Source organism: Phocoena sinus, chromosome 12 (assembly GCF_008692025.1).
Source record: "Phocoena sinus isolate mPhoSin1 chromosome 12, mPhoSin1.pri, whole genome shotgun sequence".
NCBI lineage: Eukaryota > Metazoa > Chordata > Mammalia > Artiodactyla > Phocoenidae > Phocoena > Phocoena sinus.
In genome coordinates, this window is record NC_045774.1 from 67,196,106 (window position 1) to 67,221,575 (window position 25,470).

General features: G+C 41.7%; 1 protein-coding gene across 1 annotated transcript in view; it reads left to right on the plus strand.

Annotated features, from left to right (window-relative positions):
* BACH2 (BTB domain and CNC homolog 2) overlaps positions 1–25,470 on the plus strand; it is a 362,077-nt gene that overhangs the window by 183,511 nt on the left and 153,096 nt on the right. Inside the window, exon 4 of the mRNA XM_032650803.1 lies at positions 19,068–19,216. The gene's annotated coding sequence lies outside the window, so the exon portion shown is untranslated. The remainder of the gene's footprint in view (positions 1–19,067; positions 19,217–25,470) is intronic.

Genomic DNA, 25,470 nt, shown 5'->3' on the forward strand with positions numbered 1-25,470 from the left:
GTGTGATTTCTTGGTAGTTCATGTTCAGTAAATAAACCATGGAGGTGTAGCCCCCCCCGTCCACTCATCTGATTGGACTCTTGTTGACCTCTCCTTTTTATGCCAGTTATAAGAGAAAACAGCTCTGGGTTGAAATGTCTCCTCTCTCCTTCTGGGGTTCTGGGGTCATCATTGGAAGCAGGTCAGCTTAGTCAGTGACCTGTCTATCCCAAGCAAGTGCTGTCTGTCTTCCCAGGAGGATATTTTAAATATCATTATTGTCACTGATAATGAGTACCAATCATTCCCTTCATTATCTCAGGTTAGTGACACTTGACTAACTCTGTGTCATCTCAAGACATCCTCCAGGTGAGGGGGTGGTTTCAGAAAAAAAGGAAGTGAACTGTGTCTGGTTTCATTATGAAGCTGGGACCTGTATCTGTCCTCATGGCCCATGGGCAGGACACAGCGCAGAGCAGAAATCTTGAAATGTCTTTCATCATTAAACACCCTCTTGTCTTACCTAGTTCTCAGTAGGAGAACTAAAGAAATATGGTAAATATTTATTCCGAGCTTCCTTTCGGAATTGACCAAGCAGAATTCAACGCAGCGTACACGCGGAGCCAGCTCCTAAAGGGTGTTGTGTATTGAGTTACTTGTCACCCTGACTGCCCACTGCATTGTAAGCCTACTGCAATTTCAGGATTAAAAAAAAAAAAAAAAAAATCTCTCGAGTGCAGAGTTCTCTTTCATGTGTTCCTTTGCCGCTGAGCGGATAAACAGAAGAAAGAAGAAAAAACCAGGGAACTCAACCTGAGAGGGCTGACATTTAATAATAGAAATCAGTGTCAAGACCTACACTTGTGTCCAAAAAACGAAATCACAAATAGGGAATGTGGGAAATAACATTCAATAGCAGTATATGAAAAATCCTCAGAGGAATTACTTTCCACAAGCTCAGTCCCAGTCAGTGAGGTGAAGGCGCTGCCCAAAACATTAACGAAATTGTGATTGCATTGTAGGACTAGGAAGGGGATAGATATTTCTGTCTGTTCCTCACTGTTAAAATGATGCTGAATTTGAGATTTCATTTTGATGGACATATTGGCAAAGGTGTCGTTGGCTATTGCATGGTATTAAATTTAAATGGTTACTTTTTTTAACTTAGAGCTTTTTTTATTTCAAAAGACAATGGCCCAGGACAATGGTAGTGAGAAAACTTGAAACCATGTCCTAAGTGACATTTGAAGGAACTGGAAACAATTACCTGGAGAAAAAAAATGGGGTGAAAAAAGATGGAGCGGTGACTATTCCCCTGACACGTGTGTGGGTGTTATCCTTGCTCTGGTTACCCTGGAGGGCAGACCAGTGTTTTTAGGTTGCAGGGAGGCAGATTCGTCTGAGAGAGAACTCTCTAAATATATATGCAGTGATGTTGTGCGTGTAATTGCCCAAAATGGACTTGGCTTTTTAGGCGATCGTACCTTTTTTCTCATTGGAGGTGTTTAATCAGAATCAACCACTTGGTGGTCAAGCCTTTGCAGGTGAGTTGTGCCACCCAACCCTGAAAATGCCTCTCACCCTGCTATAGTGTTGATGGGTGGTTATTTCATGGCGCGTGTAGGTTTGCTTTTCATTAGCCATCTATTGGATTAAAATAATGAGCTATTCAGGCCAAATAAGAAGAGGTGACCACTTCTCCAGAGAGGTACCTGAGGATAATTTGATGGAATAAACATCTACGAAATATTCTCACGTTTCTGAAACTTTGGCTTCAAAATATGAAAAAGGTCTTTTTCTGGTCAGTCCTTACCTCAAGGAAGAAGGGAGAAATGTATTGACGATAGACGGAGGCCAATGAGCTGCCACCCTGTTTTCTTCTCCCTCTTCTGAAGATTGGGTGCTTTAGTAGGAAGCTTTGGAGAGAGCAGGAAGCCCAAAGTTGACGGAAGTTCATGAAGGGAAAATGTTGGTGCAATCTATGGTTATAATACAGGATAAATCTTAGACTTTGAAGCTTACAGCCCCAAATTTGGAAATTTAAAATCTAAAACTGAGGTCTTTTAAAGCAGATTTTGATGACTAAAATAGGAAACTTGCCCCATCCTTCACTTTTCTTCTCGGTTCAGTTGGTAACAGTAGAATTGCCACCCCCATCAACAGATAAAAGGACTGAAAAACAGGAAGCAACATCAAATAGTTTTAAATTACTTTGGGAAACTCCTGAAAGTGGGTGTAACATGTATGGGCCTTTAAAAATGAATCATATTTGTGCATTTGATGTACAGCTACAGAATTCTTTCTCACAGTGCAGCCTAACATTCATTGGTATTTTTCTTTGCCTGGCTACACTTGGTCCTTCCTTGGTGTGTCTAACTGCTGTTGGGTTGGTTCCCACTGGTACCATCAAGTTGATAAACTAGCTGCTGGTAAATGTATGCAAAGTATGGAAAAAAGAAACCACAAGAGATGAAAGAATTGGGTGGTTTTTTTTTTTTTAAACATGAAATTTTTCTCAGTTAGCCCGTAGCAAGACGCTCATGTGTTTGGCTGCAGAGCAGCTAGATGGGCAAAGATTTAGCTACCCACTTTGCACATAGTCTCCCCAAAACAACAGTGAAAGAAACCTTTGTTGTGTAAGCACCTTGATATTCTGAAAGCCCCTTACAGCCACCTCCGCTTCCTCACCCAGAGGGTCAGGGTCTGAAGCTTCAGAGCGCAGAATCCCCAAGTGCCCGTCTACAGGCTGCACAGCCCTGATCTTGATGACCCCCCGGGAGGCCTGGCCCTAACCTTTGTACGGCGTGGGACAAGGGCACAACTGAAGCTCACGTGCCATATGTTTAAATATTAAAATGTTGTAAATCAAGCTAACAGACTGGCTGTATGAAATATGTTCTATCCTCTACCATGACTCAGTGACCTTTCAGAAGGCTGGCTTTGAGTTTAGAATTCACAGGCTTCAGGGAAAGCCGGCGGACACCCTGCCCTTCTTTGCTGCCCCTTGTCCTCCCACCCCCCAATTCCTCCCACTCTGCAGGGACCTGGATGCATGCACAGGGCCCTTCCCCGCCCCAGGCCATGCAGCCAAGGTACAGCCGCATCTCCTTAAACAGCTGCCACTTGGCTGTTTAGTCACCATACAGGTGGAGTAGCCCGCTCTACAGCAAGGTTCTACTGTAGAGCACAGCGAACTATATTCAATATCCTGTGATAAGCCAGAATGGAAAAGAATATGAAAAAGAATGGATATATATGTATAACTGAATCACTTTGCTGTACAGCAGAAATTAACACAACATTGTAAATCAACTATACTTCAATAAAATAAATTTTTTAAAAAACTGCCTTTGGGGCTTCCCTGGTGGCACAGTGGTTGGGAGTCCGCCTGCCGATGCAGGGGACACGGGTTCGTACCCCGGTCCGGGAGGATCCCACATGCCGCAGAGCGGCTGGGCCCGTGAGCCATGGCCGCTGAGCCTGCGCGTCCAGAGCCTGTACTCCGCAACGGGAGAGGCCGCAACAGTGAGAGGCCCGCGTACCGCAAAAAAAAAAAAAAAAAGCTGCCTTTGTTTAGAGTCCATCACTCAGCCCCTCCTCTTGCCCTCTCCAGAATAAGTGACTTAAATAAAATTGCAAGGAACTGGAACACTTTGTGGAAATAAAATCACAGGCCCCTTGATACCTGAAGGTTGTAAATGTAAATCAAAAGCCCTGCAGGGTGTGTGGTTCCCACTTTGGCCACTTTCTCAGTCACTGACCAAAAGCCACTTAACCTCTCCATACCTCCTTGTCCCCGTCTACAACCACAGAATAATAATTAATACCTGTTTCGAACTGTTTCAAATGGTTGTTTTCAGGACAAATTTCTGAGTACATATACGAAGAGCAGTCAAAATATTCCATAACACCCCCTTCCCGTAGAACTTCATTTAACTCTCCAAGAGCTTTTTTATATTACCAAGAAACATGATTCGGATTTCCCTGAGTTGACAGAAAAGCGTGAAATCTGTTTCTAACAGATGTTCTCCATGATCCCCCAAATGTAAACATGTTTGCAAGATGATTGTAAGACAACCTGTTTACACAAGGAAGTACTTAAAAAAGCAAACACAAAAGCATCACCCAGAGCAGTCATTGTGATCAAAGTGCCGTCAATTATTAGGGTGTAAAGGGAACTGATGACTCAACTTAGCACCACCGCGGTCTCCAGATTTCAGTTTCGTAACAGAGTTTCTTTTCAGGAATATTCTTCATTTACACACAAATCCGATTTTCTTTCTAAAATGTTTCTCGATTTTTGTCAAACCGAAATAACCAGGATCCCTTCAAAAGGTGATACCCGTATCATGCTCAGATGAGCGTCACGCAGATACACTTTGCCACGGAGAACCGGTTCACTCCCTGGGATCTTGGTGCCCAGAAAAAGAAACAAGGTCTTCTGCACAGTGACTCCTGGCTCTCAGCTCCTAAACCTCCCCAATTAGTCAGACACAGCATAGAAACTCTCAGACTGTGTGATGGTAGGAAATAACTTTCTGAATCAATCAAAGTGTGATATTTTGATCCTTTCACATGCCTGGGTATTCTTGGCAAATGCATGCTTAAATCAGTGACTCACAGATCAAGATGCAAAGTAGTTCTCTGACTGCTGGCTGGCTGGAAATCAGTTTTTAAACCTGAAGCAAAATATAGTCTAGTAAAGAATAAAATTATAATTTGTGTCACGTTCAGCAGTTTTTTGTGAAAATAACCACCACTGTCCCTCAAAGTAATGGACGTTGGGAATCTGTCCTGAAGTGGAAAGGTGTAGATAGATGTGTCTGTGTGAAAACGCATAAGAAGTCTCTGCTGATAGGAAGGTTCTTTTGTAAAGGTTCATTCAGAACTCCTTTAGGATGTGGCTTCCTGTAGAAACGAAACTTTAAATTCTGTTACTCTGGGAATGGTGAAGTCAGACCTGGTGGCATCCTTACCTAGTGATGCCCACTTAAATAGACCCCAGAGGATAGGCTGAGGACTTGACTTGTCTTTATAACACCACTTCTGTGGGAAATAGGTTTATGTTTCACCGTGCATCCTGGAGTCCCAGAAACATATCTCTCCAAATCATTATATGGCTGTCAGCAAGAGCAGGAATGCCACTAAGACTCCCCCCATGGAGCCTTAGGCTTCAAATGGCCCCAAAGCAGGAACATCACCCAGTGCCTAGGGAGGAGGGACGAGTACTGTGGGCACTTGGTGTTTGCAGTGCAATTTCAGTGCTGGGTTTATGTGCTGCGGTCTACCTGTGCTTTAGAATGCTTTAAAATACTTAAGACTGGCGTCCACACACACACACCAAAACGCACAAACAATTATTAGAACTAACAAACAAGTTTAGGATTGTAGGATAAAAGGTTATGGGATAAAAGATCAATGTACAAAACTCAATTTTATTTCTACACACTAGCCATGAAACACTCTGGAAATAAAATTAAGAAAACAACTCTATTTACAACAACATCAAAGAGAATGAAATACTCAGACTTAACAAAGGAAGTGCAAGACTTATACACTGAAAACTACAGAACACTATAGAAAGAAATTAAGAAGACCTTAAATGAAATGGAAAGACAGCCAATGTTCATAGATCAGAAGGCTTGCTATTGTTAAGATGGGAATACCACCAAACTGGTACACATACATATTCAACACAAGCCCTGTCAAAATCCCAGCTAGTTTTTTGTAAAAATTTACAGGCTAATTTTTAAAAATTTTTATTGGAGTATAGTTGATTTACAATGTTGTATTAGTTTCAGGTGTACGGCAAAGTGAATCAGTTATACATATACATATATCCACTCTTCCATTTTTTAGATTCTTTTCCCATATAGGCCATTACGGAGTATTGAGTAGAGTTTCCTGTGCTATACAGCGGGTTCTTACTAGTTATCTCTTTTATATATAGTAGTGTGTATATGTCAGTCCCAGTCTCCCAATTTATCCCTCCCCCCCTCCTTATCCCCTGGTAACCATAAGTTTGTTTTCTACATCTGTGACTATACTTCTGTTTTGTAAATAAGTTCATTTGTACCCCCTTTTTTTTTTTAGATTCCACATATAAGTGATATCATATGATATTTGTCTTTCTCTGTCTGACTTACTTCACTCAGTATAACAATCTCTAGGTCCATCCATGTTGCTACCATTGGCATTATTTTGTTTTTTTTTATGGCTGAGTAATATTGCATTGTATATATGTACCACACCTTCTTTATCCATTCCTCTGTTGATGGACATTTAGGTTGCTTCCATGCTAGCAATCCACTCCTGGGCATATACCCAGAGAAAACCATAATTCAAAAAGATACATGCACCCCAATGTTCATTGCAGCACTGTTTACAATAGATAGGGTAATTTTTAAAATTAAAGTATAGTTGATTTACAGTGTTGGGCAGTTTAATCCCAAGGGGCAAAGGGATGAAAGGCAGAAGGGTGCTTTTGGAGGGAAAGCAAAGAAATTAAATACAAAATAGAGGTTGTTACATTTGTGGTAAAGAAAGAAAATCAAGTTTAATTTTTTAAATTATGAGTGCACAAAGGGCCAAGAAGGAAAGTGACAGGGATAGAGAGGGGGCAGCAGTATCCATGACAGCGAATCAAAGAGCAGAGCCCAAGACCATCTGGGTAAGGCAAGTACGAGAGAGACTGGGGAGAGTTCAAGTATTCCCAGAGCGGCCAGCTGGCTTGGGAGAAGCACAGCCATGTTCACAGCAACTCTGACCAGAAGTCAGGTGGGGATGTTCCTGAAGCTACAACAAGAAAGGTCATTCCTCATCCGGAGACTAAAGTGTCACCAGAGGAAGTCACCCTGGGATGCTCCAGGAACCAGGATCCAGTACAGAGGGAACTCTTGTTGGAGTTCATTTACAGCAGAGGATTTTAACCTGGGGTCCCCCCATGGAGTCTTAGGCTTCAAAGGGCCCCTGAACCCTTCCCGTTATGTGGAAAGGCTTCGTGTTTATTTGTGCCTCTTTTTCTGAGGAGAGAGTTATTAGGTTGTTAAAGAGCCTATGATGGGAGAGAGGTTTAAAAAAATTAATTTAGATGTTTCTCTTAAAGTGCCAGGCTCATTTTCTGGCTGTGTGATAGGCTGTGTTGAATGGTCTGGCGCTCCTAGTTTTTGGAATAAAAATGAATTCTTAGCGAATGATCTTAGTGCCTGCAGTGCTGTGTGATTCTATCCTGGCATTTGATGGAACTTGTTAGGGGATTAGGTAAGACAGGATGTTGGTACATTTGAGGTCATTAAACCAAGAAGGGACGGCGGAAAAAAAAAGAAAAGAAATCTTGGTAAATACGTGGTGGAGTTAAACTAAATGCTGAATAGCTAAGGGACGTTCTTTGTGCTTTGTGCCAACACTTTTGAACCCTTAGAAGCAGACCCCAGTGACAGAGACAGCTCCATCTAGATACAGTGCATTGGTAAATGCCTATCTTTCCAAGAAATACTGTTTTATTTGTCTTTTTAGGGAGGAGGCGTGGAAGGCCTTGATGTCGTGGGTTGTGTGACATTTTTGTAACCGCATACAACTAGTGTAGATCCTAGAGAAGCGACAGAAGCTGCCTTTTCACCTGGTGACCAGCATTCTCACAGTTCTGATTTCAAGACTAGGAGAATAATGAAAAATATGTCACGGGAGACCTCGTGTATGAAAGGTTTCGTTGGGTGAAGTGTAAACCCCAAAAGTTTATTTTCCACTTGTCTTTTCCTTCAAACTTTTTTTTTTTTTTTGGTGTCCTTCAATGTTACTTTGAATTTGCTATTCAGAAAATACTCACTTAAGAATGTATTGGAGGGCTTCCCTGGTGGCGCAGTGGTTGAGAGTCCGCCTGCCGATGCAGGGCACACGGGTTCGTGCCCCGGTCCGGGAAGATCCCACATGCTGCGGAGCGGCTGGGCCCATGAGCCATGGCCGCTGAGCCTGCACGTCTGGAGCCTGTGCTCCGCAATGGGAGAGGCCACAAGAGTGAGAGGCCCGCGTACCGCCAAAAAAAAAAAAAAAAAAAAAAAAAGAATGTATTGGAAAAGCCACTATACTACAATAAAAAAATTATTTTTAAAGAACATATAAAAAAATAAAATTTTATTAACAAAAAAATGCATTGGATGGGTAGTGATGATGGTTGCACAAGATGAATGTACTTAATTCCACTGAACTGTACCCTTAAAGATGCTTAAAATGGTCCATTTTGTGTTTTGATTATTTTACCACAATAAAAAACTGTATTGGATAATACAGAGGGAAAAACCATTTGCCTTTTGAGATGGGAATTCCAAGTATCTTTATATGTTAAATGTCAAGCCCTTTCCTGCGTATGATATGAATATGTAAGTAACAGGCAAAACTGGTGTGGGATGAAAATGCTCGGTCAAGTGCTGTGTGGTCCCAACTCTGCCGCTCGCTGTGCGACCTGCGACCGTGTGTCCAGAGCCGATGATGAGACCTCAGTAAATGCTGCCTTCTTCTTTCCTTCCTCTCCTCACACCTCGGTTTCCTAATCAGTAAAATGAAGAGGTTGGATTCGGTGATCTCCAAGATCCCTTGCAGTTTGGCTGATCTGTGGTTTCTGGGAAAAAAAAAAAAATTTTTTTTAAGGTCTGCGGAGTATAAAATCCCTATGGACAAATGTAGTCCCCTGTGTACACACAGCAGCTTCCGCCACTTCTGACTTTCACTCTCCTCCGCTCCCCATTCTTTCTCTTCCTCATCCTGCCAAGAATCTGCCCTGAGCTGCGAAGTGGGCAGAGAAGGGGGAAGGACTGAGGTGGCCCGAGTCAGAGGGCTGGGACGGGGAGCTGGGCGGTGGATGTCAGGCTGGGCTGGGGACTGAACAAGGCTGGAGTTGGCCCGGACGGTGCCACGTGGTTGTCGGCACAGTGGGATTCAGGACCACGGCCCAGGAGCCTCCAAAGGGTATGTGACCACAGCAGGATTAAGCCCAATTGATTTTTATACAAGGCAGATGGTGGCAGGAATAGGAGCCTGTAAATCCAGAGAGAGAAGATGAGTTTGTCATGTAAGGAAGCGAGGGCAGGAAGCAGAGCGTGGGGGAGAAGGAGAGTCTTGTGGGGAGAGGGCGGCTGTGTGGCCAGAGCCCAGTCAGGGTTCGAGCTGGGAGCAGACGACTGTCATAAACCGTTGCCACGGGAACGACTCTATGCTGAGTCCCGTGAGTCTCCTAGCGAAGCACCCACCTGGGATTGTCTTGGGGACCCTCGATTCCCGGGAGGGTGGGGGGTGGATTGAACACAGAGAGGCCAGTTACCATGGTAGTAGCAGTGGGCCAGGTGAGAAGTGATGCTGATGGCGGCAGAGACGGAGAGGAGTTGACAGATTTGAGATATAGTTTGGAGTTAGAGTCAAAGCACTTGCTGATAGAATAGTTGCTAGAAATGAGGGGAGAGAGGAAAAATCAAAGGTTTGGGGCTGGAACAGGTGGGTCAAGGGTAGTGGCTTTTCCTGAAAGGGTGCATCACTCTTCTTAGACACCACGTGCATGTCCTGTCTTCAGGGTCCTCGGCCAGATTTGCAGCCCTCTCCCCTGAGGCAGCGATCAGCTCTGTGTGGACCCCGCCAGCCTTGCGTGGGACTGATCCAGCGGCACCTTGCCTTGCGTGAGACCCGCCTGGCACCCATACCTGTGCGACCTGTAAGTCAAGGGCCACCTGCTCCTGCAGATGAGGCTGGCAGGCGTGCACAGCTCCCCACACGGGGAGGAATTTGCAGGTTTTGCTAGCTGATAGGTGAAGCACAGGCAGAAGCAAAGCTCTCAGATGGGGTGAAAGAGGCAGAGATCCCTCAAAAGCCCAGACCAAGTGTTGAACCTGGGAAGAGTCAAGGCAATATTTTTTTTTTCTTTTTTAAAAAATTTTTATTTTTATATTGGAGTATAGTGGATTAACAATGTTGTGTTAGTTTCAGCTGTACAGCAAAATGCTTCAGTTATACATATACATGTATCTATTCTTTTTCAAATTCTTTTCCCATTTAGGTTATTACTGAATATTGAGCAGTTTCCTGTGCTCTACAGTAGGTCCTTGTTGGTTATCTGCTTTAAATATAGTAGTGTGTACATGTCAATCCCAGACTCCCAATTTATCCCTCCCCCCCAGCCTTTCCCCTTTGGTAACTGTAAGTTTGTTTTCAATATCTGTAAGTCTGCTTCTGTTCTGTAAAAAGTTCATTTGTATCTTTTTTTTTTTTAGATTCCACATATAAGTGATAGCATATGACATTTGTCTTTGTCTGACTTACTTCACTTAGGAGATTATTATAATCTCCAGGTCCATCCATGTTGCTGGAAATGGCATTGTTTCATTCTTTTTAATGGCTGGGTAATATTCCATTGTATACATGTACCACATCTTCTTTATCCATTTCTTTGTCGATGGACATTTAGGTTGCTTCCATGTCTTGGCTATTGTAAACAGCTCTGCAGTGAACATTGGGGTGCATGTATCCTTTCGAACCATGGTTTTCTCTGGATACATGCCCGGGAGTGGGATTGCTGGATCGTATGGTAGCTCTATTTTTAGTTTTTTAAGGAACCTCCATACTGTTCTCCATAGTGGCTGCACTAATTTACATTCCCACCAACAGTGTATGAGGGTTCCCTTTTCTCCACATCCTCTCCAGCATTTATTGTTTGTAGACTTTTTGTTGATGGCCATTCTGACTGGTGTGAGGTGATATCTCATTGTAGCTTTGAGTTGCATTTCTCTAATAATTAGCGATGTTGAGCATCTTTTCGTGTGCCTCTTGACCATCTGTATATCTTCTTTGGAAAAATGTCTGTTTAGGTCTTCTGCCCATTTTTGGATTGGGTTGTTAGTTTTTTTGATATGGAGCTGCATGAGCTGTTTGTAAATTTTGGATATTAACCCAATGTCAGTCACATCATTTGCAAATATTTTCTCCCATTCTGTGAGTTGTCTTTTCGTTTTGTTTGTGGTTTCCTTGGTGCCCATCCGAGTTCTCAAGAAACTGCCCTTTACTAATTGACGGGCAGCCCCTACACACACGCCCATCTCCACTCCTGCAGATGAACTTAGTCACTGACTGCCTGATTTCATAGATGGTCTTTGACCTAAGAATGGAAAATATGGTACATGAGCCCTAAATGCCACATCAACATCTGCTTTGGGTATTTTCTATTTGGGCATTGCCAGCGTGGTGCTGCTCATCGAAGACTGGAACCCAGAGTGAGATACCAGATACAGGGTTTTCACTGCTATGTCTCATGACAGAGGACAGGTATCCTATGCTTATAATTCACCTGGAGAGAATGATCTGGGTCATTTTAAAATAAGATACCTGATAGCATTTTTAAGAAACTGCAATAGAAAAAAAATTTTTAATTCTAATATGCTTCATGAAATATAACCATTTTAGTGCTAACAAGCTAGTCAACTTTATGCACATATAATTAAATTGCTAAAGGACCTGCAGCTTTGTCACTTTACTTTGACATTTTACTGGTAGCACATGGAAAAGCGATCATGTTTCCTTTGGGGAGAGGGATGTAGTCTCCCCAAAGTGTAGTGGATGGCAGTGTTGCATAGGATAGCGGTGGCCTTTGGGGTCAGATGGGTGTGGATAAAGATTACATATCATCCCCTCTCATCTCCTCCAATGTGACCTTGGGCAAGGCACGTTGCCTCTCTGAACCATGGTTCTCTCATCCACCAGGTGTGCTAATAATACCCCAAAATTTCCTAGCACAGTTCCTGGCACATGGAAGTTTTGAGTCAGTGGAAAGTATTATTATTACTATGCATAAATATAGGCCAGTATTCCTTTTTTTACCTTATAAAACCTACAGAAACCCCCAAATTATTTCAGGTTGTGTATTTTCTTTTTTATTGAAGTATAGTTGATTTATAATGTTGTGTTAGTTTCAAGTGTACAGCAAAGTGTTTCAGCGATATTCTTTTCAGATTCTTTTCCCTTATAGGTTATTACAGAATGTGGAGTATAGTTCCCTGTGCTATAGTAGGTCCTGGTTGGTTATCTATTTTATATATAGTAGTGTGTATCTGTGAATCCCAAACTCCTAATTTATCCCCCCCTCCCTTTCCCCTTTGGAAGCAGGTTGTGTGTTTTCAACACTTGTTTCTTTTTCGCTTCTTTTCAGAATTGTCAATGGCAAGTTCTGATTGCACCATCCTCTTAGGGAGGGGTAGGAATCTGAACGAGCTCTCCACTCTATTTTGGGAATGTAAATACCTTGAGTATCAAAGAAGTGAATTTTCTAGCTGGGGTTCTCCAACTAGAGTAACTTGGTCCCAGCATCTGAAATGTGTAAGTGGAAACTTTCAGAAATGTTTTATCTTAATTACTTTTCTCCATCCTTTCTGAAATGACTGCTCCCCAGTTCTTTCTCTGTTGCAGCAAAAAAAAAGCACATTTCCTCACATCACCTTCCCATGCTTGTAGAACAAAACACAAAAGCCACAAGATCTATGATTCAAAGGTCTTCTGCCTCATACAACTGACTGTTGAAATTCTGTTTGAAATGTAGATTAAAAAAAAAAAACCTCATCTCTGTAGTTTCCAAAAAATTAACGTCAATGGACCCTTTTCTTTTTAAAGCCCTTCTGGTCATAAAATGGTGTGTGACTACTCAAGTTAGTGCTTCTGAATATGAATAAGGACTCCAAGGCCACTTACAAGTTAGCATGTTTATTGCTAAAGCTGTCACCAAGTTTTTAGTAATATTTTTATACAGCGTGAGACCAGCAGAACATTTGAGATTTGACCTTTTCCAGCAGATGGTAGTCTCGAAATGCAATTTGTAAGTTTAGAACTAAGTTTTGAACTCTTGTTTTCTGACCACTGTAATTTCTCTTTCTACTCAGTCCAGAGGGAAAAATTGATGGAATGTGTGTATGTCTGTGTATATGTACAAGAGTTATTTGTTAACCCTAAAAACCAGTAGTGTGGCTTTTCACAGAGGGACCAGAGTGGCATTTTAAAGCTCAAAAGTCAGATTGGCCCAATGGTGTCATCCAAGTACAACCCCGTTGGGATGCCGAGAAAATCAGGTTATTTTGCTTGGTGATACTTTCACCTCAAGTGAAATAATATAAATACAATGGAGCGAATTAGCTTAAAAACACTGTTTCCTGGCGCGTGATATCCCTGTCCTCTTAAATTTTGGCAAACCTGGATTCAGGTTCAAACAAAAGCATAAAACAATTCTGAATATTTTGTCTTTTCTTATTGTCAGTCCAAATCCAAGTAAGGTAGGGAAAGGTGATCAGGACAGGAGAGAATTGACAACAGGAGACAAGAAGCAATGCTGGAAATTGGAAAACCAATAAACCAACCACTTCTGTTTCTCAGAAATAATGTTGCTGGTATTCGCTTTGTGATGTAGATAAAAATACCTCCACCTGTATTTTCCTGGGGAAAAGCAAAGGGGGCTTTGCTCATCAAATCCCATTCAAGCCACTGTGAAAATCTTAGCTAAGAGTTGAGTTGTAGGGATAAAGAATGCAATCAGCCTTACTTATACACGAAGAGAATAAGTAAGGCTGATGATGATCTGGAAAACCTGATCATTTCACAGCTAATTGGTATAAACGTCCCTTGCCCACTGCTTGCAGATGGAGACCCACCTGTATTTTTTATGACTGTTGCTGTAATTAAATACCATTTACTTTTTCTTAGCTTAAGAATGCAGGCCCCACTGACTTTTTCTTTTAAGTAAATTTTAAGTTTGTGCAAGAGGGAATTACTTACAGATGATTTCCCTCATCTGGGATATGTTACTTTACTTGTAAGTGAATGAATAGTAACCATTCAGATATCTCTTTTTCAAACTTTCCCCCAGTTTTCCTAACAGTAAATATGAAGAAACGAAAAAGCAGTGCTTTCACGCTTAGTGTAGCATTACCATATCTCCTCACCCACCTTTTTCCTAAGCGCAGTCTGGTGAACCACTTCAAGATTTTGTGAGGTCTTCGGAAATCAGTGTAGCTGAGAAACACCATGAAAGCAGAAGTGTCCATGGCAGTCTTATTCACCATTGTTTTGAGATACCTGAATGGTGCCCAGCACTCAGGAGGTCAGTAAATGCTTGTTGAAGGGATGATTATGTATTGTCCTCTGAGCTTCTGGGGTCCAAAATACAGCCAAGAAAACTAGTATGTGAAGCAGCCTACAGCTGTACCGTTCAATAAGGTACCCACTAACCACGTGTGCCTATTTAAATGTACATTAATTTAAATTGATTAAAATTAAAAATTCAGTTCTTCAGTCTTCACTAGGAACATTTTAAGTTCTCCATAGCCACATGTGGCTGATGGCTACCATTTTGGACAGCACAGATATTGAACGTTTTCTGCATTACAGGAAGTTGTATTAGCCTGGTAGAGTATCTTTAGTAGAAGCAGAAGTTAGTGGCCCCAGTCCTTTGGAAGTGAGATTCCCACGCGACATGATGTGCACTCATACGACAAAAAGTAACCCTTTTAGATCTCTCCTCCAACACTGTAGGAACTCAGTCAGGAAAGGTGGGTGGCCCACGGAGGTGGCCATCTCTTTGGAACTGGTAGCCCGACAACAGTGGGACTGTTAGCCAGACTGACATTCCAGCGGTCTACACTTATTTGGCTACACTAGTTGTTAGAATTGTGAAATATTTGTACCAGTTACTAAAGAGCTGCTGTTTCAAGCTCTTCCGGGACCTCCTTCCTATGCCCCAGAGGCCCTGGCTATTGGCCTAGGATGCCCCCAACCTCCCCTTAATCCAGCAAAATGAGTTGGTTAATACATGGCCCATTCACAGGGGTGGGAGGCTGCTCAAGGACCCTGCCCCAGCAGTGCAGATTGGTTAAGTGCTGACATTGGCCTCCAGGAGAGACTGCTTCCTAAGAGTCGTTGTTAAAGCTGCCCTATCACTACCATGGCCAAGTCGCAGATCACAGAACCATTAGTCTCAAGAAGCCTTTTAAAAGCATCTCACCCAACTCCCTCATTTTACTGAAAAAATCAAGTCCAGAGAGTCACTCAGCTAGTTTGTGGCCATTTCAGATATAAAACTCTCCTAACTCAGTATTTTTTTTTTTTCTCTGTCTTCCTGTTGTCAGTTTCCTTAACTGTGAAATGGGGATTTGTATCTTTATGCCCCACAAAGCTGTTAGTAAAAAGAATAATGATACCCATCATGTTATGTATGTCTTAAGAGTTTGCAAAATCTCTCTTGATTGCATTCACATTTGATCCTCACAGGAACCTGTGAAAGGTGTCGTGCTCAGAGGCAGTGAATGACCTGACCTTGATAGCAAAGCTCCTGTGAGCGGTCGTGGTCTGAGTCTCTTGGTGCTTAGGAAACTATAAACTCTCTTGTAAATGTAAGATAACATAACCACATGGCATTACTAGTTTTTAGCTTGTGGTATTTTGCAGTTCAAGTTTTAGTGACATTGAAAGTGTAATTTTGTTCAAGCAACGCTTTTTTTTTTTTTTTTACTTTGATAATGTGCCAGTTGCACAGATTTTGGTTCAGCGTTAAAACAGAAGTGGGCTGCTTCAAAGTATATTTTTTAAATGAGAGAATCCAAATTTGTAATTAGCTTTAAAAATGCTAGTTTTGCAGTTTGAGTAGCTAAAGAGCTTCTGGTAATCATTTCTGTCATTAGGGGTGGTTTATTTTGTTTTTTTATTCCCCCCTCCCCAAGTAATCAGGCCCTTTGGAAAATACAGAGTATGTTCTTTCTTTGAGGGTGAGTGGTCATTTTCTCTATCACCACCTTATTTTTCACACCCTATAGGCCTGGTGTACTGAAAAAATTAACCATATATCCAATTGTGGCAAAGAAAAATCACTTAGAAGCCATTCCACCCACTTGACACCTAATTATCAGGAGAATGCTATTTTAAGCATAAAGAGAAGCCATAGTGGAGGAAATGGTCCACTTCTTGGTCTTTTGATAGATTTGATAGCAACACCCCTTAGTTTTAGAGAAGATTGTTGAGAAGATAAATTTAACTCACTCCCAAAATAAAAATAATTTCCCCCTCTCTTTTTCTCTCTGTGAAGTGCTGCCATCTTATAATATATACCAAACTATGCAGAAACTGAGTATCTAGATAAGGGAAAGAGTGGGGTTATTTCATTCCCTATAACAAAAAAATCTCTCTTCGATTTTCTTTTATTAGTGTATGAAAATTGTGACCTTCTCTACATCAACTATCCTGTAAGGTTAAATATGTAAAGGGAAGAGAGAAAGAAAATTTATTAGAAAAAGCTATAAATGGAAAGGAACTTGGGCTTGTTAAACCCTGATTTAGCATTACGAATTTGTAGTCACACTTGGGAAGAATGTGTTCGTATGTTTGGTTGTTTTTAAAGTATATATTATGTATGTGTCCTCATTCTTCTCCGTGTATACCCTGTTTTGTGTTAGATATAACAGACTCTCAACTCTCCATTGTATTCTGAGATACAACCTCCCTCCTGTCCATATAGGACCTTCGAAGTGTTTACGATTATCTAGAATTTTCTTGGATTTTATTTATGCCATTTTCCCTGCTTCATGAAGATACTGTTGGAGGCGCTGACAAAAAAAAAAAAGCGTAAGGGTAACATTTGTGATTTATAGCCAAACTTAGAGTCACGGAGTCTTAGGATTATCTTGGAGTCGTTCAAGACACTAGGCTTGAAGAGATCTTTGAGATTGCAAACCTTTAATTCCTCCAGACTTACTAGGGTAGAAAGAGGATTGATGAGCAAGCACGTACTTTCGAACTTCACTGCCACCAGTTTCTGTACCCATGCACTCAGCATTACATGAGATAATGCATGCAGGGCACCCGGCACCAGCGTCGACACATCGTAATAAGCACTCGGGAGGGTTAGCCATTATTATGGGCTTGTCTGATTTGGTCTTCACATCTCTTTCTGCTCTCTGATGGCCATGCTGAGGGGCAGCCTAATGTCCAAAAAATAGGAAAACACCAAATGGAAGGGAAACACAAGGCTTCAGTCTTCCAGAAGCAGAATTTATCAGCGCACAAATAAAAATGATCGTTTCTCTTCTCATGATGATGTGCGGATTACTTCCATACTCTCCCTCACCCTTTTCCAAGTGAGGACCCTACGGACAAGGGGCAACTCCTCCCTTGCCCAGATCTGACTCAGTCTGGCCTAATGAGGGCAACTTGATGGTAAACTTACCTTATTCCCGTTTCTCTTTTATGTGAGAACAGTGAGCTCTTCACTGTCTTCTGCGTAAGAAGAACAAAAATACAATCTAGGTTTGGTTGTCCCTGATTAGAACTTTGTTAAGATGTGTGATGGGCAAGTGTATTTTTTCTGTGTCTACGATAAAGTGGGTAGTTAAATAAATTAACCAAACACTCATGCTGTGGCAGGAGTGTAAATTGGTACAGCTTTTCTGAAAAGTCATCAAGACCCTTAAAGCTCATTTGACCCCGTAATTCCTTTTCTAGGAATCTACCTAGGAAAATACTCAGAAATTCAAACAATCTGATATTCAGGTATGTCTTTCAAAGTGTCATTTGCAATAACAACAAAAAAAAGGAAACAATATGTAATTCCAAAAATGAGAGAAATAATGAAATAAACAAAACCCTTTTCTACAGGGTGTAATGTTACATAGGCATTGAAAAGCATGTTTCTGAAGAATTTTTAATAATTTGGGAAAATGCTCACATTCATAAAATATTGAATTAAAAAGTAGAAACAAAACTCTGACTGTTTTTGTGTATCTGAAAAGAATACTGATCCACAATCCCTTATCCCCAGTTCTGAATCCTTTTGGTTCAAAAATCACAAAGGTCTCTTGGTGACTTCTTTGGTAGAAAACTCTGATCTGAACTAATGTGAGGCTCTATTTTATCTGACTAAATAAGAATATGCATCTATTTTGCTGCAGAGATTTTTAATAGGTTTGATTATGGGGTGCTGCTCCAGATTCCGATGGGACATCATGTAATAAATGGTAGTTTAGCATTGTAATACTCTCTAATATCCAAACAGTTCTGAACTCTGAAGTGTATCTGGCCCAGGAGTTTCATTTAAGGGGTCGTGGACCTATACAACAAAATATCATGAATGATTTATCAGTGTCAAGGTTACAGTTGATGTTTATTTTTTCTTTATTCTTTTCTGTAAATTTTTGAGATGTTCTATAATAAGCATGGATTAATTTATCCTCAGGAAAAAATACGTACTATTAATTTTTTTAAAAACATGTCCAAGGCATCAGAGAATCATCTCATTTCAATCAGAATTCTCAAATTTATCATTTGCTTCCTGTATCTTCTTATTAATACAACCATGTTTTTTTTTTTTAATATATAAATTTATTTATTTATTTTTGGCAGTGTTGGGTCTTCGTTGATGCACGGGGGGCTTTCTCTAGTTGTGGTGAAAGGGGGCTACTCTTCGTTGTGGTGTGCAGGCTTCTCTTCGTGGTGGCTTCTATTGTTGCAGAGCACGGACTCTAGGTGCATGGGCTTCAGTAGTTGCAGTGCGTGGGCTCGGTACTTGCAGCACTCGGGCTCTAGGGCATGTGGGCTTCAGTAGTTGTGGCACGCGGGCTCAGTAGTTGTGGTGCATGGGCTTAGTTGCTCCACGGCATGTGGGATCTTCCCGGACCAGGGCTCAGACCCGTGTCTCCTGCATTGGCAGGCAGATTCTTAACCACTGCGCCACCAGGGAAGTCCCGCACGTGTGTCTTTTGAATCAAGGTGTTGTGATTTGTTGAAAGAAAACATTCATGAGATGAAATAGAGAGATAACTGATTGGACTTTGACCTATGTCCAAGCTGCCTTGGGGTTCAGGAGAGCACCCGGTGAGGTCTGTGCTTCGCCCTGGGGTGAGCCCCAGCATTGATACCTGGATTATTTTATCGTATTCTGTTTAGGTGGACCGGTCCAGAGGCGCACAGTAAGTTAGAGGTCATGGAAGCCGGGGAAGGGATGGGGTATAGCGGGATAGCAGGGGAAAGGGGATGACGTTAACATGCAAGTTTTCCTCTGCTAATGGACTGTCTTCTTCCCCAATCAGGTGGACACTCGCTGACCTGTCACAAGGTTGCCCCACAGAGCTTTGGGGTCCATGTCTGAATGGATTGCCGTAGCCTTCTCTTCTCTCCCTTCGCCCAGTTCCCTGCATCCTAAGACTTGAAGCCAGCACGGGACCTGGAAAAATTACATGTAAGTTTTGACGAAGGTTTCTTTCCTCCAACCAAAGAAGGCTAAGAATTTTCTGAGATGATAATAACAAGGTGTCTTGAGAATTATAATTGAGGAAGGGAGCGGGGTTAGAATCTGCATATTGGTGGTTCCCTAACTCAGTGGATCTTACACATAAGCTTGCTTCACAGTCACCTGGAGAGCTTGTTAAAGTCCAGCGTGCTGGGCCTCGTGCCCAGACTACCGGATTCAGGAGACGTGGGGTTGGGGGGTAGGTCTGGAAATTGGCTTTTCTAACAAGTGTCCTGGCAATGCCGATGCAGCTGGTCCAGGAACCTCACTTTGAGAATCACTGCTTTAACGCAAGTGTGACTGAAAGGAGGAATGATTAGGAAAGGTAGAAAAGTGTATGAAACTTCACTAAATTAAGAGAGTGGTGCTTTACTTAATACATGGACTCATCTCTCAGAAGAGAGAATGTTAAGGTCTTCTCAGCACTGTCATCTTTGAAAGTCCAGCCAAGTAGATGTCATTATTCTGTGCCAGCTCGACTCCAGAGGCGCAAGTACCAGCCACTCTTTGCCCTTGGCTTTCAACAGGGTTGACTAACAGTGCCGTTAACAGGCTAAAATGACAACTACAGTCCTTTTGCAGGTGTCCTCATCATGCTTTTAGATACACTCAAAAGAGAAAATCCTTTTCCCCCTAGACTGGGAAATATATTGCTCCCTTTCAAAGTGAACCATCCCAGTGTGATCCTTCCTCTCATACACTTAAATGTGACTTGTTTTACAAATCACATATGGGAAGGAAGGTGCACCTCTAATAAACAATCCAAGCCAGCAAGTCCAGGGTTTTGTGGGGTTTTAAGTTCTTAGGACTGACATATTTGGAAGATCAGCACGTTACTGTGTTAGCTTTGGAACAAGCCGGTCACCTCTCTGCGGAGGACAAGAACAATTGATTCCACGTTAATAGAATAAAGTAGAAGAGTCTGGCTCAACGAATGCACACTAGGGTATATGGGAGTGTACATGCAAATGTACAGATGTGCCTGTGAACCTATATGCATTTTGTATATTTCTAAGCTTTCAATGTAGGAGTTTTACACAACATGTTTTCCTTTGTTTCATTGAGTCAATGTGAGTGTAAAAATAGTCTGAGTGATGCTGTCCAGGAAATGTTTGAGAAATTTCTGGGCATTTTGAATCTGTGGTTAAGCATTGTGATTTATAACATTATACTTCAATGTGGTAAATGTTATCATCCAAAGTAGCACTAAGGGCTTACAGTTCTTTTATTGTAACTCTCTGAAGTTGAGAAGAATCACCTTTAATAAAACAACTCCCAAGCAGATGTGTAATGAAGGAGCATTATCTATTGCCTAAACGTTAACAGAGCCCAAAATCCCGGAGATAGATTTAAGTACATGTGTTTAAAATAAAAATCACAACATCAGACAAATAAGACCCAAAAAGCAAGAGGTGATGAAAGAGTTCTAAGAGGAATTAATCCGGAGCTGTCTTCTGAGAGCTGCCCAAAGGACTTGTAACAGGGTTGGTATTAGGGCTGACAGAATTGTGAGCGATGTAATTACCTGTTATCACCAATCTACCCTTTACCAACTGTAACATCTCCTTCAAGCGCTAATTGGCTATTCTGCACAGCATTCTGGGAAGTTTCAGTTTATGAAGCATCTTCACCAAGAAGTAAAAGAAATGGGTTGGATCGAAGGCTCCTTCATCTCCCCCCTGCTCTCCTGCTTTGGCGTCTGTGAGTGTCCACGTTTACACTGCAGGTTCTCCTGATAAATGACCTTTGATGTCAGTCGGTTTAATAACTACGAGCCAGTACGGGTAGAAGGCTGCTGTGACACCTCAGGCAACTTGGAGCTGCAGACTCCTGCCGGCCCTGGTGCCACCTGCCTGAAGCTCTCCCTGCAGCCTTGGGTGAAACACTCAAGGCACCAAGTGCCTAGCGCATCTCTATAAAAGTATCATGCATGTGGAGGCGAGAGGTATGTGGGACCCCACGGTGCTTTCCCTGCAGTTTTGCAGTCAACCTGAAACTGCACTGAAACATTAAGTTTATTAATTTAAAAAAGCAGAATAGCAAACGGTATGATGATTCCTCAAAAATTTAAACGCAGAACGACCATATGATCCAGCAGTTCCACTTCTGAGTATAAAAGAAGTGAAAGCAGGGTCTTGAACAGGTGTTTGTACACTCATGTTCATACAGCATTAGTCACAATGGCCCAAAGGTGGAAGCAACTCAAGTTTCTATCAGCAGTGAATGAATGAAGAACATGTGGTATATACATACAACGGAATATTATTCAGTCTTAAAAATATGAAATTCTGACACATGCTCCAACGTGGATGAAACATGGAGATACCAAGTGAAATAAGCCAGACACAAAATGACAAATATTATACGATCCCACTTATATGAGGTACCTAGACTAGTCAAAGTCATAGTCAGAAAGTATTTAGAAGGGTGGTTGCCAGGCACTGGGAATAAAGGGGAAAGGGAAGTTAGTATTTAATGGGTACAGAGTTTCACTTTGGGAAGATGGAAAATTTCTGGAGATGGATGGTGGTGATAGTTACACAATAATGTGAATGTACTTAATGCAACTGACCTGTACCCTTAAAAATGATTTACGTGGTAAATGTTATTATGTGTATTTTACCACACACACAAAACCCCCCCTGAATACCAGAGCTTACTTTCCTTCTAAGAATACTGGGCAGAATACTAAGTAGTGCTTGACAGGGATGCTATAGTTTGGGAGGTCGGAAGAAGCACAGATGGCTGTGTCCCTCACACCTCCATCAGCCCTGACACTACCCTGGCCCTCTTTGGGCAAATGTAAGGGACCTGCAGAATGTTAGAATGTTAGACTTAAGTCTTAGGAATAGGTTTCCTACCGGGACAAGGACATATTTGACAGAAACCACTAGGGAAATTTGCCATCAATGACCACCATCTCTTTCAAAATGCCATTTACACACGCAGGAAAGCTGCTTCACTGTGATGGAGGGGACGTGTACCCTCCCGTGCTCCTGTCATGGGGCTGCTGCAGTTCATGTGAATTGTGTCATCATAAATGAGTCCGTGTACTGCGCCCCGGGATGCATGCCTAGTGGCGGCAGGTGACAGGTCTTAGCAGTGGAGGCGGATGTGGAAGCAGGAACCAGGGGATATAGACTTGCCACAGACTGAAGCCTAGTAGAAAATGGAAACTTGGAAAGAAAATTAGTAGCAAATAGTTCTCCTGCAACAGGGCTTCTAATTATAATGCCTGTTTGACATTCTCCCAATGAAGTACAGTTCATCCCCCATCACCAAATCTCTGTAATGTTGGGCATTATGGTACCCATAAGTCACAAAACAATTGTATGAGTGACCTGCAGGCCTGTGAGAAACATGCAGGATGGAACCCACTAAGTCCGTTTGGGTCCTGTTGTGGGGGGGGCGGATTTTGCTTCTTATTCTAGGTTTCTAGAAAGCTGGCCTTGCAGAATGACCAGTGAATTCTCACGGGGCTAGTAGCCATGTTTCCCTCAGGTCTCCTTTACTTTACTACTTTACTATTCTACTTTACTCCTTTCAGGCCCTGCCCTTAGGTCTGACCAGGGATTGTAATTCCTGAAGAGCGGTGCATAAGGATCCATAGTTTCAAAGAGCTCAAAAACCTCTGTCCTAAATTATCCCACTTCCTCCTTAAGACATCAGAATCACTTAGATATGTGAACGTGCGTGTGTGTGCATTATATACATACATACATATTGTATACATATACGTACATACATACATGCGTATGTATGCGCTTGGCTCAAGGAAAAGGTATAACCAAAAAAGCAGTGAAATAAAGTCATCAAAGTTTAAGTACAATACATGTAAATCAGTCGCTCATTCCCACCCCCGACTTCCCAGACCTGCTTAGAAATAAACTGTCCATGCTTTTCACTTAGGTGATGGACAACAGGGCGTAGCAGCAAAGGTTTTGGAGTCAGTTGCCATAGGGAGCTGCTAAAATATCAAAAAACTGGAATTAAAGGTTTTTATAGAAAAGAAAATCCAGGTGAGCAAGGTCTAACAGGAGAAGTAGGTGCTCATTCATCTTTGATATCACACATAGCTACCGCCACCCTAAGCATGAGTTGAAACGACATGGATATAGACTCTAATCAAAACAAATTCGGCCCCAGGAGTTTGGAGACCATGATTTTTGGAGGGACACCCTGACACAGATTCCCCGCAACAGTCTCCCAGAGGAAGAGACATGAGGTAGAGAAAACCAACAAAGACCGACCCTCGGGGGCTCTCCTGGTCAGCTCTCATGGCCCCAAGAATCAGATGTGCCTGGTTACAGGCACTGAATTCGCATTTAGCGATGGCTCAGCTACCTGGGACTCAAGTAACCAGAACCCTGAATTAACTAGCCTTCATACTTCCTACCCACCCCCTCCCATACCCCACCCTACCGATCACATCCCACTTCCCTTTTTCAGTGATAAAGATTCAGAAAACAAGGTAGCTTTGGTTTAGTAAAGGTAGAGAATATACCCTGGAGGATATTTGTAGTTGGTGACACTGACCTGCTGAATCACTGAGAATGGTTAAATCCTTTATAATTAGGAAAAGAAACTGCTTTGGAAACGGTTTTCAACAAAAAGCATTTTCTGTCTGTCAATTCACCAAAAAACTGAAACAAACCAAAAACTCATCTTGTCTTCAAATAGTCTAATCAACTGAGGTTTTATTGTCCCTATTTTTGTGTCTTAATAATAATCTAAAAATGTTGACTTAGAATAGAAAAATATAAAGTTCATTTTTATTCTTGAGAAACCGTGCAAGTTTTGGCTTTTACCACCTTTCCAGTGCCAGAGTTTAAATCTCAGATATTCTGTTTACATTTATTCTGTTTATTATGTTTGGAAGCGCTCTCAAAGTTGTGATGTTAACGATAAGATTGGTAATAAAATAATTTCATGAACATATCTATTTAGTTCTTATTGTCATTGGGGAACCATTGGCATACTTTTGAAGCCATTCTGTTTTTTTTTTAAAGAATGTACGTGATTATTTATAACATGTTGTTTCACAATTGTGTTCTGCTGAAGGCATCATCAAAATTAATTTTCATTCTCTGCATATACACTCATGGTACAGAGAGGGGTGATGTGACCAGCATAGTAATATACAGGTCCAAATTTCAAAAGGTATTATTCCCTGCAAATCTCCAAATAAACTCAGCCATGCATATGACAGAGCTGGTCACCAAGTGATGTCAGTTGTAGTACGAATAGTTTGTCACCTTATTCCAATTAATTTCCAGTCTGTTGCTTTTTCGAAATTATATGTGTGCTCTTTTTTGGATGTGCCTGTACTAAGGAAGTGACAACTCTCTCTCTGAGCCGTAATTTAACCCAAGGGATAGCTACCCTCTTCCAAGGACACCCCTGTTAAGCTGATCACTGTGAGGCCCCTGGCGGGTGAAGCTCTGGTACAGCTGGAGAGTGCCCAGACCATGGTCATGGTGAGGAAGAAAAGTATTTGCAAAGCTCTGTAGTGTAGCAGGATTCTTAAGCGTCCTTGTCATGCTTAACTAGAAGCTATAATCTATTGTTTCTAGCAGATTTTCCCTGTATTTCATGTCTGCTTTGTCACCAGCCCAGATTACTATACTAGATCCAATGTATTAAATGTCCTTAGTGACTAGAAAGATGAGAATCAGAGAATTGTTTCCTTTTATCAAAACAGAAGTAGATTTATTTTCCTGATTATAAAAGTAATACATGTTTGTTGTACAAAATTTATAAAATAACAGAAGAGGACAAAGAAAATAAGTTACCTTTCATCCAGCTACCCAGATACAACCTACCTGTTAACTCCTACTTTTGTGTATTTTTCCAGATTTTTTTCATTTTGTCAACTAATTCCCGACTTACAAGCAGTACTCTGGCCTGCTGACATCCCACAGATTGCTGGAGCTCAGGAACGATGCCTTTGATACCATTTTCTAGGACAGTGATGGCCTAGTCGTTTATTTTTCTCCCTTCAAATTACAGTCATCAACTCTTGCATGGACAGATACCTCTGTAGACTCACCAGTGTCTTTATGGAGTGAAAATCACTATTAACTGGGTTTTTTTTCATTTCTGTATTCTGTCACTAAAAATGATTTTTGAGTGGCCCTGCGAGATCCTAGTGGGCCTCTGGAATCATAAAAGAAAGATTTAATGAGGACCAAGATGGTTTTAGT